This window comes from Telmatherina bonti (genome assembly GCF_933228915.1).
Source record: "Telmatherina bonti genome assembly, chromosome: 2".
NCBI classification, from domain to species: Eukaryota; Metazoa; Chordata; class Actinopteri; order Atheriniformes; family Telmatherinidae; genus Telmatherina; species Telmatherina bonti.
The window spans coordinates 11,330,404-11,345,619 of record NC_136620.1 but is presented as its reverse complement, the minus strand read 5'-3'; the positions used below and the strand labels follow the sequence as shown (position 1 = coordinate 11,345,619).

At 39.1% G+C, this 15,216-nt stretch overlaps 1 long non-coding RNA gene across 2 annotated transcripts; it reads left to right on the top strand.

Moving 5' to 3' along the window:
* The first annotated feature begins 358 nt into the window (after positions 1-358).
* LOC306761421 lies at positions 359-7,240 on the top strand. Of its 2 annotated transcripts, none has more exons than XR_013771469.1 (2): positions 359-462; positions 4,668-7,240. It is a non-coding gene; the product is annotated as an uncharacterized lncRNA (long non-coding RNA). The 2 variants fall into 2 exon arrangements; XR_013771470.1 differs by having other exon boundaries at positions 373-459.
* The last annotated feature ends 7,976 nt before the right edge of the window (positions 7,241-15,216 follow it).

Genomic DNA, 15,216 nt, shown 5'->3' with positions numbered 1-15,216 from the left:
AGTTCTTGTCGTGGTTGGACCTACACCTTACAAATAAATGCATTGGAGGCGAATGGGTGACCCATCCAAGATGGCGGCGCAATGAGACGTCAGCTCGTATAGGCGGCGTGATACAATGCGGCGTCTACGTATATATGATGTCTATGGTATAGGCAACGTGATACTATGAGGCGTCTATGTATATATGATGTCTATGGTCAAAATAACAAATCATTTCCCACTTAAATCCGGTAGGGAGCGCTATTGAACTTAAAAAAAATGCAAAGAAGAAGAAGAATCACATACAGCGCGCGGACCACAACGTGTTAAACTCCGCCCACGTTGAGGCACGCCGCAGTCTGCACACTGCAGCCAGGAGCTTCTCGCTCGCTAGGGAGAGACGACGCTTCAGAAAAAGGATCAGCTGAAGACTTTCTTTGAGTGTGTTTTGTTTTGTCGATGGAAAGCTCGTCGGAAGAGGTGGTGAGACTTTCCCCTTTGTGTGATATGTTTGGTTTAATAAGTAAATAATTGCATTCCAGGAGATAATGTGATTGTGATGTTTGGTGCTTCGTGGGGTTAAGTAGTGGTGGGGCAAAGTGGAGGCCCTGTGGCGTTGATGTGGTTTTTGTGTTACGGCAATAGACTGGTTGTTCATGCAACCGCAAACAGCACAGCAGGTACCCGAACTCCGCAAGGCCATTATAGTAAAATCCAGATTTAGTAAAAATCCATTTAGTAAGAGATTTACGACGCTCTGTGAAGTCGCCGACACGCGGTCACGTGGTTCATGTCGCCCTCATAACAGCTCAGCGCCGTCAGACGAGGCTGAAGTTAGTTTTCGATTCGCTATATGTGTAAAGGGCAATTCCAGTGAATTTTTCGGAAAAAACACCACATTAGACCCCAGGTCCTGACACAAAATTACAACACTTAGACTCTTCAAACCTGGACTGGAATATTCTAAATAATATGCAGATTCATCAAAACATAGTCTCTGATTTGTGAAACCTTTATTCTATTTGTGAAAATGCAAATAAGGCTCATTTCATGACATTTTTGGCATCTGGACCACATTACACCAGGTCCTGACAAAAAACTACAACACTTAGACTCTTCACTTAGACCTTTATTCTATTTGTGAATACAATATTGTAACGTGGTCCAGATGCCAAAAATGTCATTAAATGAGCCTTATTTGCATTTTGTTTCCGAAAAATTCAGTGGAATTGTCCTTTACACATATTGCGAATCGGAAGCTAACTTCAGCCTCGTCGCCGTCAGTCCATTTGAATGGGTTGAATGGAGGGAGCACAAATACACCAATTTCCCTCCCGGTTTTCCCATAGTATTGCCCAATAATGTCTGTTGATTACTATTCTATTTAATTTACCAAAGTTTTATCATTGTCAACAGAAACGAGATGGTAGACACAGCAGTAAATTTACAAATTATATTTAGTGATTTTATATATTTGTATGTGTATATTATGTGTGTGTGTGTGTGTTTTTTTTTTTTTTATTGCAATAACCATAACAAGTCTTATTTGTCAAGGTAACACACTAGGGCTGCTCGATTATGGCAAATAATCACGATTGTTTTTACAGAAATTGAGATCTCGGTTATTTAACACGATTATCCTTTTATCTTTAACATGATTTTTTTTTAAAAACTATAAACCGTGACTTTTTTTTAAAAAAAAATGTCTTTAGGTTTCCACATATTTTAGAAAACAAACAAATAACATGAAACTTTGTCTTGACAAAGTGCAAATACTGATGTAAACTGAATAGATAAATATAAGAAAGGATTACACAACGCTGCGTGTTGTGGTGTTATAACCGTCTAACATACGGTTACGAGATGTTTAATCCGCTTTTACCATGATCCCACATGAATATTTTGTATTTTTTTCTAAAACATTTGCTGAAGTATAGGAACTATTTCATGTTGGCCTCGGTGTACGTTTTATGCCAAACAACCGCTGTCAAGCGACAGCCCGTTTCTCTCATTCATCTGTTAAAAGACAGCTGGTCTAAACCAGCTGATTAACGCGTTGCGATTGTAACGTCCCGTAACAGAGGGATATTACAGGGATTTAACTCCGAACTACGTGTGCGTTTAGACAAAAATTGCCAGTTCTCACCGACAATGGTATAAACCATGTTGTTGTGAAATTCCACAACCTACTGCAGTTATTATTGACCTGCAGCCGGAGCCGACTGAGACTGGCCGCCTGGGAGTGCTGTGGGACCGGGAGAGACTCTCGCTGCTAGACTGTTATAGTAACTGCAGAACAATATGAGCCTTCGAGTCAGTCGCCAAAACGCCAGAAAAGTCTCTAAGTCCAGTAAAAGTTGCTAGATTTGTCGCTTTTAACTATAAAAGTGGCCAGATTGACAAGAAACTCGCCAAGTTGGCGGCTGAATGAAACCAAAGCGGCTGTGGGAGGAGTTTACAGCACAACGCTGCAATGCCGGTGACGCTCAATTAGCAACGGAAGACAGCAGGAGAGGAAACTGCAAAGAGAAACATAATCGTACCCTTTTATTTTCTTGATCGTTGAAAACCCAGATCGCAGTTGAGATTAAAATCTGATTAATTGCCCAGCCCTATGCCACACTGTGCCATAGTTGGTACCTGTTTGATCTTACCTTCACCTCTACATTATACAGCAAAACCCATATTGTATCTTGCCAGGATTTGCTGTCTCCAAACCCTCCAGCAATGAAAACCATTCAGTCTGTCTGTTCTTACTGGTTTCAGATGGAAAATGAGGTGAACGGGAGAGATGATCTGAAGAAATAATTTTAAAGATGTTTTAAATGATTTGAAGGACAAGTGGCTGCAGATGCTTAGAATGATTAGGGATTAATGTATCCATAATCTATTCTAATTAATCATTTGGGATTAATTTTTCTGATTAATCTAATTCAGGGATGTCAAAGTCAAATACACAGAGGGCCAAAAAAACAAATTGGCTATAGGCCGGATTGGTTCAATGTTTATTAAAACATATTGAAATTATTGCACGTAGTCTATTGAACCAAGACCTAACACAGTGTATTATTTAATGATTAAATGAATAATCGGGAAAACATTTTTCAGCAGGCACACAGACAGGAACAAACTGCCTTCAAAGAAAAATCACATGTCCTGTACATTAAATGAATAAAGTAATATTTTCTTATGGCTCTGTCAGTAAGTTAAAGAGAAAACATTTTCAACAGGCAAACAGCAAAAAAGCAATTTTCCTTCAGAAACAAAATAAGTTCCTTATATCAAGATAAATGCATAAATGAAACTGCATGCATTATAAACTGAAAATGCAATATTATGCTGCTCTATTGTCCTACCAATTACTGCTTCAAATAGTAAAATGAGAAAATATAGAATAAATCAAATCGGTTGTATTCTTTCTCATGGCTCTTATCTGCAATTCCCCCTGAGTCCATTAACTGAAAAATAAATATAAATAAATAAATAAAATACAATAAAATAAAATGCAAAAATATATGGCACACAGACAAAACAATACTTTCTGTGTGTTTCTTAGACGTTTCATGGTGCCTTCTTAGATTGTATTCTTTCATTACAGCCAAACTTTCTCCACACAGGAGACACACAGGTTTGCCATTTACCTCAGTGAACATGTACTCTGCCTCCCACCTAGCTTGAAACCCCTTGTTCTCAGCATCCACCTTCGGTTTAGCCATTTTTTGGGGAGGAGGTAGCTGAAAGTTGACATCTGCTCTGACTGCTAATGAATGATGAAGCCGAGGTCCGCTTGCTGCGCTGCAGTGAGTTTGCGGGTTACCGTTGTATTGTGGGAAATGTAGTATTGGTGCGTGCAAAACACCAGCGGGTGGCTACAGCCTGCGGGCCGGTTCTAATACTAATCAAATATCATCCCGGGGGCCATAGATAATTCATTCGTGGGCCGGATTCGGCCCGCGGGCCTTGACTTTGACATATGTGATCTAATTGATCATCGAGGACACATTACCATATCACCATACTTTTAATTTTTCAATATATAAATTAAGTACATTTTTTAAAAAATCATGTAAGCGGGTTTTTTGTTGTTGTTGTTGTAGCCAGAAAACTATTGTAAAATATTGACAAAAAAATTAAATTAATCTGAAATATGTTGTGGTTAATAATATTAAATAAGTTTATCATGTCTTAAAAACACAACACAACTTTCAATCAAACAGAAAACAGAACATTTTTATTCAGTATAATTTTAGTGTACAATCTCTGAGATGGAGAATGCGTGAAAACTGGATGAGAAGGTAATAACAGCAACGGGGAGCTGCAGCAAGGAACTGGGAAGCATTCTGACGATGTGACTGGACGCACTGGAGCAGCAACACAAATATGTTTCATGTTGACAGGAAACAAGTTGTATAAAACACCAAAAATGAGTGAAGTCAATGGTGGAACTATTGGTGTTTGGAACTATCGGCTGCTCCATGAACCACGTGATTTAAAAACAATAAGAGAGAAATAATGGATTTTAATTAAATATTTTTTGGAGATTTTGGAAATGTAGCTCAACTATCTAAAGGTTATACAAATAAGCTACAACTTTTAATGAGCTGTTGACTTGTGGAAATGTCTTTTGGGTATTTTTTTTATCTGCTAAGTGGTCTTAAAATCCAGCTTTATCTGTCTTTTTATTTAAGGGTTCCCTGAAGATGTGCAGCAGCAGTTGGTGATTAAGAAGCAGTTCCTTGTAAATGGAGTCTGGACAAGCAGAACCTTGAGTCCCATCCCATAATATAGGAACCAGAGGACGTATGGCCAGTCAGCATGGAGAGCAGTTGATGGTCTGGTGGACAGTGTCTCCAGTTCAACAAGGATGATGGCTACAGCAAAGAGAGAAGATGATGATAAAGAATCTCGGTCTTGGTTATAATCAGGTCACCTTCATCAAACCCAGACTAAAGGCAACACATAGGTAGAAGCTCTGATCAACAACCCAGCCGATCAGATTAGATCAGAACCTGATGAAGAGGACCAGAACAGACCAGTAATCCAGACCCAAGTACGTATTTAAAACCAAATAGTGTCAAAAAGGCTTCTGGCTCTTCACAGAAAAACATTTCTCAGATTTTGGAACAGAAATGGAGGGTGGTGATAAAGACTGGAATGACAGCAGGGGACATGGGTCAGATATAAACAGTGATGTGGAGTGTAACACTGCCACAAACTCACTCAGTTCTGAATGTGGTGAAGAGTTTCATTCCCAAAGATCTCAGAGATGCTTAACTAAAAGATCTTTCAGCAGTTTGAAGGGTAAGAAATGTTTAAAAACTTTGCAATGTGTTTCTTTGCAGAAAAGAGTTCACTCAGGCAAAAACAATGTTAAATGTGAGATCTGTGGTGAAACCTGTCTTCAGGAAGAGAATCTTAGAATGCACATTACAATCCACACAAGAGACAAACCATTCAGCTGTGATGAATGTGGACAAAGATTTAGTCGGAAGTTGAGCTTAAACCAACACATGAGAATCCACACAGGAGACAAACCATTCAGCTGTGATGAATGTGGACAAAGATTTAGTATCAAGACTCGCTTAAACCAACACATGAGAGTCCATACAGGAGACAAACCATTCAGCTGTGATGAATGTGGAGAAAGATTTAGACAAAAGGCACACTTAAACCAACACATGAGAATCCACACAGGAGACAAACCATTCAGCTGTGATGAATGTGGACAAAGATTTAGTAACAAGTCAAGCTTAAACCGACACATGAGAATCCACACAGGAGACAAACCATTCAGCTGTGATGAATGTGGACAAAGATTTAGTCGGAAGTTGAGCTTAAACCAACACATGAGAATCCACACAGGAGACAAACCATTCAGCTGTGATGAATGTGGACAAAGATTTAGTTACAAGACACACTTAAACCAACACATGAGAGTCCATACAGGAGACAAACCATTCAGCTGTGATGAATGTGGACAAAGATTTAGTATCAAGTCAAGCTTAAACCAACACATGAGAATCCACACAGGAGACAAACCATTCAGCTGTGATGAATGTGGACAAAGATTTAGTCAGAAGTCAACCTTAAACCGACACATGAGAATCCACACAGGAGACAAACCATTCTGCTGTGATGAATGTGGACAAAGATTTAGTCGGAAGTTGAGCTTGAACCAACACATGAGAATCCACACAGGAGCGAGACCATTTCCCTGTCTGGTTTGTGGAAAATTATTTAGGTGGCGAGAATCTTTTAAAGGACACATGCATGTCCACACGAAATAGAAGCTGCACAGATGCAGGATTTTCCTGCAAATATGTCAACAATGTGTTGCATACATTGTAGTTATGTGCTGGTTAGAACTTCATGAGGGTTCTCAATGATAGTTTCTTAAGAATTCCAGACCATGGAGTCCAACTCAGATTCTCTTAATTGAGCCTTAAGATGTTGCATTCAGCATTTATTGATCCAGACTCCTTCAAGATAGACTTGAACTAAGGTTTATCACGCTCTGTGTCGCTCTGTGATTATCCAGGAATGTGTTGGTCTCATTTTGTATTCCTTAAATCTTAACTAACCTGAGGAGTAAAGGACTGATGCCTCAGCAGGCTTTAGAAAAACTTGTCCATGCATTTATCTGTAGTAGACAAGACAACTGTAACGCTGTCCTTACAGCTCTCCCTAAAAAGTCCATCAGACAGCTGCAGTTAGTCCAGAATTTTGCAGATCAAATCCTCAGTAAGATCAAGAAAGTGGATCATATAAGTCCAGTCCTCAGATCTTTACACTGGCTTCCTGTCTGTCAGAGAACTGACTTCCAAATCCGGCTGTTAGTTTATAAAGCACTGAATGGTTTCGGACCCAAATACGTTCAGGATCTTCTGGTTTGCTATGAACCAATCAGATCTCTTAGGTCATCCAGAACAGGTCTACTGTGTAAAAACCAAACATGGAGAGGCAACGTTCAGTTTTTATTCTCCATATGAGTAAAACAAATTGGCTGAAAACTGCAGGTCTCTTGAAACTCTCAGCTGTTTTAAATCGAGTAAAAGTTTATTTGCTGCCTTTGGTCAAAGTAACTGTTAAGTCCTCACACTGTGATTTTATTTATTCACTTTTGTTTTCTACTAAATATTTCATTTTTTCTTTTTAATAGTCTCAATATCTCACTTTAATGCTTTAATGTTTTTATGTAAAACACTGAATTGTCTTGTACATGAAATGTGCTGTACAAATAAACCATGGCCTTTCACTCTTTTATACGCATAACATTTTCAAATTATTGCTTTTACAATTTTATAATTGTTTTTTTACTCAAATATAAAATTTGCTGTATTTTTTACATATACTGTTTGAGATTATGAAAGTGTAATTTTAGAATCAAAGAAAGGGCTGATATTGTAATGGATTGAATTGTTCTCAGTTCTGCATTTAACCACAAAAAATGGAACATTATTCTTATTTTGTTTAATCAAAATTTTTCAAATAAACAGGACTTTCATGTAATCCAGCTTCTTCCAATACCACCAGGTTTAATGTACATAATTATTGGAACTAACCATATAAATATTTGATAGAATAATTCTATTTACACTTCAATTTTGAATACTTGTATACTTTTACTCAGTTTTATTCCCTCTTTAACCACCACACAACCATGCAGCCTACATCTGAATACTTCAGCACCACCGATTGTCAAAACCTCTACTTTATTGGAAATACTCACACTTTCTTGAGCTTAGATGTAGTGAGAAATTCAGTCTGGATTCTGGTGAGATCTGTTCATGATGTACTCTGCTTCTCGCCTGATCGTAGCCAGGATAGGCTGCAGCTCCCAAAAGGGGTGTAAAATGGGGGTGACAGTATGAGTAACGTGACCTGAAAACATAAAACATTTTAACCATTATATTTTAAAAAAAAAAACAAAAAAAAAAACCCCGCACTAAATACACCTTTTCCATTTTTTAATTTTATTGGTTTAGATTTAGCAATTGGAAGCATAAACATAAAGCAAATATAACAAAACCATAAAATCACTGTCAGGATAAATGCTTGAAACTTTAAGTTGATAGCTATTTTTAATGGTCTGTTTTAATCTTTTAGTGGAAGATTATTCAGCATCAATACAAATTTTATTATTCATACTAAGGATTCAATCTGTGTTGACATTTTACCTCAAGTTTATTATTAGTTTTTAATATACATATACATTTTTTTCATTTACGATTGAAATGGAAAAAACTAGCCAACTTTCCTCTTTTTTTTCCCTGAATCCATAGATAAAAAAAAAACAAGAAAAATTGAATAAATAAGATAAACTGCCTGCTTTTCGTTTGCATTAAGGCTATTCCTCTTTCTATCTTTTGGGTGTTGTTAATGTTAATGTTTAATATTAACCAGGAAACCAGTTCTTTAGAGGTCACAGTAAACAAGATGGTGTACAGGAAGGAAATATGATGCGTGTTCCTTTCATTGGACTTTCTCAGTTCCTATACTTGTAGCAGTTCGAACTATGCAGTATTACAACAGCACCACCCTGTGGTCAAAAGGGCACAGCTTCATAGTCACACGTGTGGCACACGTGTCTTAAACCAGAGGTGTCACACGTACGGTCCCCAGGCTGGAACCGGCCCGCCAGGGGGTCTAGTTCTTGCCCCCAGGATAAGTCTACAATATGGAAAAATACATTTTTACATAAATCTGCAGTTCCTGGTTTATCCACTAGGGGTGCACTGTCTTAGAGTAGACAACATGACACATTACAGTGCTACAGAAGAACTAACAGCAGACGGCACCAATATGGCCTCTGGGTCTGTATATGTCATTGTATTTTATTCTTGTAATTATGAATGCCCATAGTGCATTGAGTTCCTGTTCTTTCTATTTTATTATTTTTATTATATATTATTCTGCCGATTTTTGCCTTTTTACTAGTCCTGCACGTTCAAGTCACTTCAATCATTCAGATCTTAAACTGTGCAGCTCCTTCAGGACATGTGTGCTACAATTTTTTTTATTTGAAATCTTTGTAGTTTTTGAGATATTTAACATTTTATAAAAATAAATTCAGCCATTTGATTGGATGAAAGTCCTTCAAACCAAATGCCGATTGGACATTGAAAAAATGAAGCTCGGCGATTGGTCGGTTTTTGCATAATGAGCTGAAAACAGCTTCAACGGGGGTTTGGAGCTCTGCACCGGTTTGCAGTGTCCAGTTCGTCTCGGTCCCAGTTTCCATTGTCTTTTCTTGCAAAATCTTTGAAACGCTACTCCTCCTACACCGTTTGTCTCACTTCAACCATTCAAGTATCAAACTCTTCAGCCCATTCAGGAGATATGTGTTGTGACTTTTGGTCTTTGTAACATTTATACTTTTCAAGTTATTCAAGTTTTTGTCAATTTTTAAAATCTGTTCGTCTGATTTGACAAAACAATAAATGCAGTTCAGCGATTGGTCCATTTTCTGCACCAGTACCCAGGTACACATTGGTATACATGGGACGGGTTCAAATCCAGTTTTGAACATTGTGCATCATGATGGTATGATGCTAGTAGTTGGACGCAGCGTTTTGTACACCTTTCCATCACAGTCTTCAACTTCAGCTGCAAGCTGTCAGTTAATATGTGGACCACCTGCACAAAAAGTCAATGTCTTTGCAATATCTGAAGACCGAATAATACAGATGTGGAAGGAGGTGATAAGTTGTACTGTGTGGAAATATACTAACTATGCTGATTTAGTTGCTGACAAACAGACGTTGCTTGTTGCACTACACGCAAAAAAGCCAATCACAAAAAAAGGGAAAAGTTGAACGAAATTGTTGGTCAACTGAAAAGCACCATGAACTGGAAAGCACAGAGTTTCTTTTCATTTCTGGTCTTAGAGTGCCATCTAGTGGCCATGTATAGGAACACTTTTCTTTTTTTTAGGTGCTACGAATAGGTACTTTTGAGAAGTACTGACCTGACTTTATATATTTTCAAAAATCAGGACGACAACGTACCAGACACTGAGAACTGGTGAACACCTTTGCACCAGCTAAAAAGTTTGACTTGACAAACTAGATTCAAAGTCACAGTAAAAATTTGTTTGATTGTTGAAATCATTGTAAACAACCACTTAAATCTGCTTATGTGGTTTTTCAAATTACCTGTATTCTTAAATTAAAACATTCTCATTTTCTTCACATCAATAATGACCTTGCCATATGCATTGTACTACTCAGATTCATCATGCCTCCTCTTAGACCTTAACTTTTGGTCTGTGCAGTACACAACTGGAGGTAATTGAACAACAGCACCAATCAAAGACCTCTGCGCAAGTTTAATAATATTCAAACACTGACCATTAGAAAGCTTTTTGTTAGATGCTGGATGAGAACCATGGCCTTGTATACCCTATACACTTATGTCGCGGTGCACCCTGATAAAGCAGTTCGCAGAACTATTGTTGCTCATTATGCAAAAAAATAAACCAGTTTCTGAGTTTAATTTCTGTTTTCTCCAATCACAATACAGAATTGAAAAATTGACAAAAACCTAAATAACTGAAAAGGTTTAAATGTGAAAAACCAAATGAGGGTGTTAATTTAATATTTGAATGGATAAAGTGCCAAAATGAAAAAATAGAAGCACTGGATTGACTTGACGTTACAAGGTTACGCCTTACACGGAGAACTGAGAAGACAGAAGATTGTAGTAGATAATTAACGTGAACAGGTCTTGTTCCAGGGGCTGATGGCTGCTAGCAGGTATGATCTTCTGTATCTATCAGTCTTACTGCGGATCTGAAGAAGCCTGTCACTGAACACACTTTGTTGTTTCATCACTGTGTTGTGGAGAGGGTGTGAAGAATCCTCCATCAACTTCATCAGCTTGTGCAGCATTCTTCTTTGGACAATCAGATAGTCTTTGTAATGACTGGTTGCTGTTGAACGATGGGCTTGTAGGTGGAGGTGAGAAGAACCAGATTGTGGTCAGCTCTTCCTAAAGGAGGCAGGGCAGAACAACTGTATCCATTATTCACATTTGTATAAAATAAGTCCATCATCTTATTTTCTCTGGTGGAGCAGCTGACAAACTGCTGGAATGTTGGTAGAGTTGCAGAGAGGGAGACGTTGTTGAAGTCTCTGGAGATCGCCATGAATGAGTTTGGATGCTGTGTTTGTAGCCGAGCTACGACGGAGCTGATGCCGTCACAGGCTGTGTCTGGTGCGGTACCAGGTATTATATAAACCGCTACCAGAATAACACAGTTACACTCTGTGTGTAAATAATATGGACAGAAGCTCATAGCTAACAGTTTGATGTCCCTTGTTCATATCTTCTCCTTGACAGTAAAATGTCCAGGATGACACCAACGCTGGTTAACCAGCATTGCAATTCCACCACCATTTAGCTTTCGGCTGTGTTGTCTACTACAGTCTGCATGGACCATTTTATAGCCCAGTACAGACACATTACAGTCATGGATGTGTTCATGCAGCCATGTCTCGGTGAAACACATAATACTGCACTCTGTATTCTTTCAGAGACCTTGATAGCATCTCAAGCTCATCTGTTTTGTTAGCTCGCGATCTCATGTTGCCCATGACGACAGTTGGGAGAAATGGTTTAAATCTCCATCGCTTTCTCCTCTGCCTCATTGCTGCTCTGTATCCTCTTCTCTTTGATGTGTTGTTTCGCTGAAAATCCTGATTTGGGAGAGTTTAATCAGTTGATCCCGATTGTAGACAAGTCTTTTGTTGCCACGGAGACTCATCATAAGTCTGGAGAGAGCCAGAAATATTTAGAAAAATCTCCCTTGCAGCACACCCTCTGAACCGGCATGAAATCCTTAGAAAAAAAAAGACCTAATCTGAGCTAAGAAGAAGAAGAATTAGATATTCTTGTGCTGCTTTCTGCATGAGAACTCTCACACTTGTCATGTCCGCAGTGTGTGAGAATGTCTCTTCATAGTCTATTTCTGGTCTCTGACAAACCTTTTGCTACAAATCTTGCTTTGTATCTGTCTGATCCATCAATGTCTTTCTTATGTGCATACATCCATCTGCCCCCACTGTCTTTCCTGGTAAATGGGTAAGTCTAAAGGTGTCATTCTCTGCTAGTGAATGCATTTCCTCATACATTGCATTCGTCCATTGCTTTGAGTTGATGTATGTCATGGCTTCCTGGTAGGTTTGAGGAATGTCACAAACTGCTCTGTAACAAGAATCTTTACATGCCTGCATTCTGTTCACTGTATCATCAGTCTCAAAGTCCTGTAGATGAACCGGCCTTCTTCTGGTTCTTGGCGGTTTCTTCCTGTTTACAGTCTCTTTGTGTTCTGCTGGCTGTGTACAATCAAACTGTTTGAGTAAAGTTTCAGGAACATCACTTTGATTTACACGACTTTCTACTTTTTCATCAATGATATTTTCTTTCTTTTCAGAGACCTGTGGATGTGTACACTCAACACTGAACTGCTCTGATGTCTGAGTTTCTCTTTCTTTTGTGGTCTTGGGAATTTCACCAGCCTGTGTTTTTTTTTTTTTTTTAACTTTTTCTGTGTCCGGATAATACACTAGAAGAGCTGGGCTGTGTCTGTCATAGCCTAAGAAAATACCTCGCTCACACAGACTCAAGTTTACTTTTCTTTTGTTTGTAGGCAAGACAAGCTTATCCAAATCTCTGCTATTTGGACAAGTTTGGTTCTTTGCCTGTGAACAGCTCACATGGCGTTTTCTTTGTGAGTCTGCTGTAGCACCGGTTCCTTATATAAGCTAATGTTTGACTTGCATATTTTATCTGGTAACTTATTCTCAATCAAAAGGCATCTACTCATATCACAGAGTGTTCGCCAACCTCTCTCTGCTGTGCCATTTTGGTGTGGTGTGTAGGGTGCAGATGTCTCGTGCCCAATCCTATTCTTTGTTAACAGTGTTTGGAAATCTCTGCTGGTAAATTCTGTACTGTTATCTGAACGAATACACTTATCTCCTCGTAAGGTGCAACGTCAGCCAGGAATCTTTCAGTAGCTTGTACAGTGTCACTTTTTGACTTCATGAAATACACTATACCAGTACCTGAATAATCATTGGTAAAAGACTGTGCATATGTGTGTCCTTGCATGCTTGGTGTCAGCATAGGTCCCATTAAATCAGTGTGGACTAGTTCTAGGGGCTTCTTAGCCTTTGCATCTGGCCCTTCTTTTTTTGTTTCTTTGAATTTTCCCTGAGTACAAACTTCACAGAGGTGCTCTGGCTTCCCTGAACTCCCTTTTATCTCCATACCTTTTTACAACATCTTGTAGCTTTTGTATATCTTCAAAGTTACTGTGGCGGGCGAGGGGTGTGTAATCTTAACGGACCGAAAACGCCACCTTGGGAATTTCACCCAAGGAAATAGTAATCTGCGACCACAAAACACTAAGACACTCAGGTTCGATTCACTTTAAGGCAGGAGACTGGATCAAAGTTAAAATGTTTATTAAGAATAAAAATAAAAAAACCAATAAAATGAAAACACAAGCTTTGGTGCTGGCAAGCTTACCGGCTGGGAGGCTGGCAGGACAGGAGCGGCATCCCCAATATAAGGCACACGTGAGTCACTCATGCGCACACCCAAAACGGAACAACCCACACCCAAAGTGCAGGGTTAAAGCTTGTTACACACTCCGCGAGAAGCGAGATCTTTTTCCTTGTTCTTGAGGCTCCAAGAAGAAAATGAAGTCATTTTGTTCTCGCAGACGTGTTTCAAGACAGTTCTTGATACACCGGGCTGGCAGAACTTTTTTCTTGAAGGGCTGTATCATGTGATTGGTCGGACATTTGAGGTGGGCGTCGTTAACACAGAGAAAGCATGAAGTGGAGTTGCTGCTTCCCTGTGTTTGCTGTTGTCGGCAAAACGGATTGTTTTGATTAAACAGCTGATTGAGGTGGTGAGAAAGTACAAACATTTTTACATGTGGCAATAAAACACTCGGACCCAGCCGCGTGCACGACCCGCCCTGCCGCGGATGAAGTTGCTGTTAAATATGAAACTAGAAAAAGCACTCGGAGAGCGGAAACCTCCGCCAAGCACAATATTAAAGAATCCTTTTAAAAAATTCCTGGATCCAAACGGTAATCCGGATCACCACCAAAATTTAATTAGTTTTTCATTTTTACATTTTCAACAACTCTTGAAATATTTATAAAAATCCGTCCGTAACCTTTTGAGTTATCTTGAGCAAAAAAAAGCCGGGAAAAACATAACCTCCTCGGCTGAGGTAACAACCTGGTTCGTTGCACATGAAAGCAGACATCGCCCCCTCGCAGTGATTCCTCCCCACTGCAGACGTGCTTCTCGTGCAGTATGTATGGACCTGACGAACTAGACGTTTTCTCTTGTTCTTGCAGCCTCGGGAACAAGAACTCAGTTCTTGCTTCTCGTGGAGGATGTAACAAGCTTTACACTGCATACAGACACAAAAGGGGGATGCCACTGCCAACAAAGCCCAGCGACCACTGCCCAACTTCCCCAGCACCTAAAGAAATAAAAGAAATAAATTAAACAAATAAAATGGTTCTTTAAAGTAAAAGTTTCTGCAATAAAAACTTAAAACAAAATTAAAATTCCAAGTTAAGAAAATTGATCCTCAAAGGCCCCAGTCCTGTTTGGGGCTACTCTGCAGCAATCAATGAAATTGCAGCGATTTAAGAGGAAGCTAGAACACAGGGAAAGCAGCAGAAGAGTTTGAGGTCTTGGCCTGGAAAACCAGGAAGGAGGTGGAAGTAGGTGGAGACTTTGTTGTCTGCATGCTGAACTTGCAGCTGCAATCCCCTTTTATAGGGCTATCTCATGCTGTTAAAGTGACAGGACCTATAAGTGAAGCAACATGTTCCTCCTGCTACATTACAATGACCCAAAATTTCATGTCAGGTTTTTATATCATGACCTACTTTACATTGATCATCAGTACTCACTTCAACAGATGGTAAGTAGTACAAGTTGCCACTTTTATGAATGTCAAACCTGCTACCGTCCTTGGTAACTATGGCACTGTCTCCTCTTTTGAATCTGCCAGTTCTACCGAGTGGATCTCGGCCTGGAATGAGTTGTCAACGCTTTCAAATTTCCCAATGTCGTTTATAATATGGCATATAGCTCATGCATCTACCATAATGCCTTTCATATTTACATTGTCTGGAGGTCTTTCATCCTTTCTGTGCTTTGCCTTGAAGAGATGATCTTGTTTGCTTACTTGTTCATCAG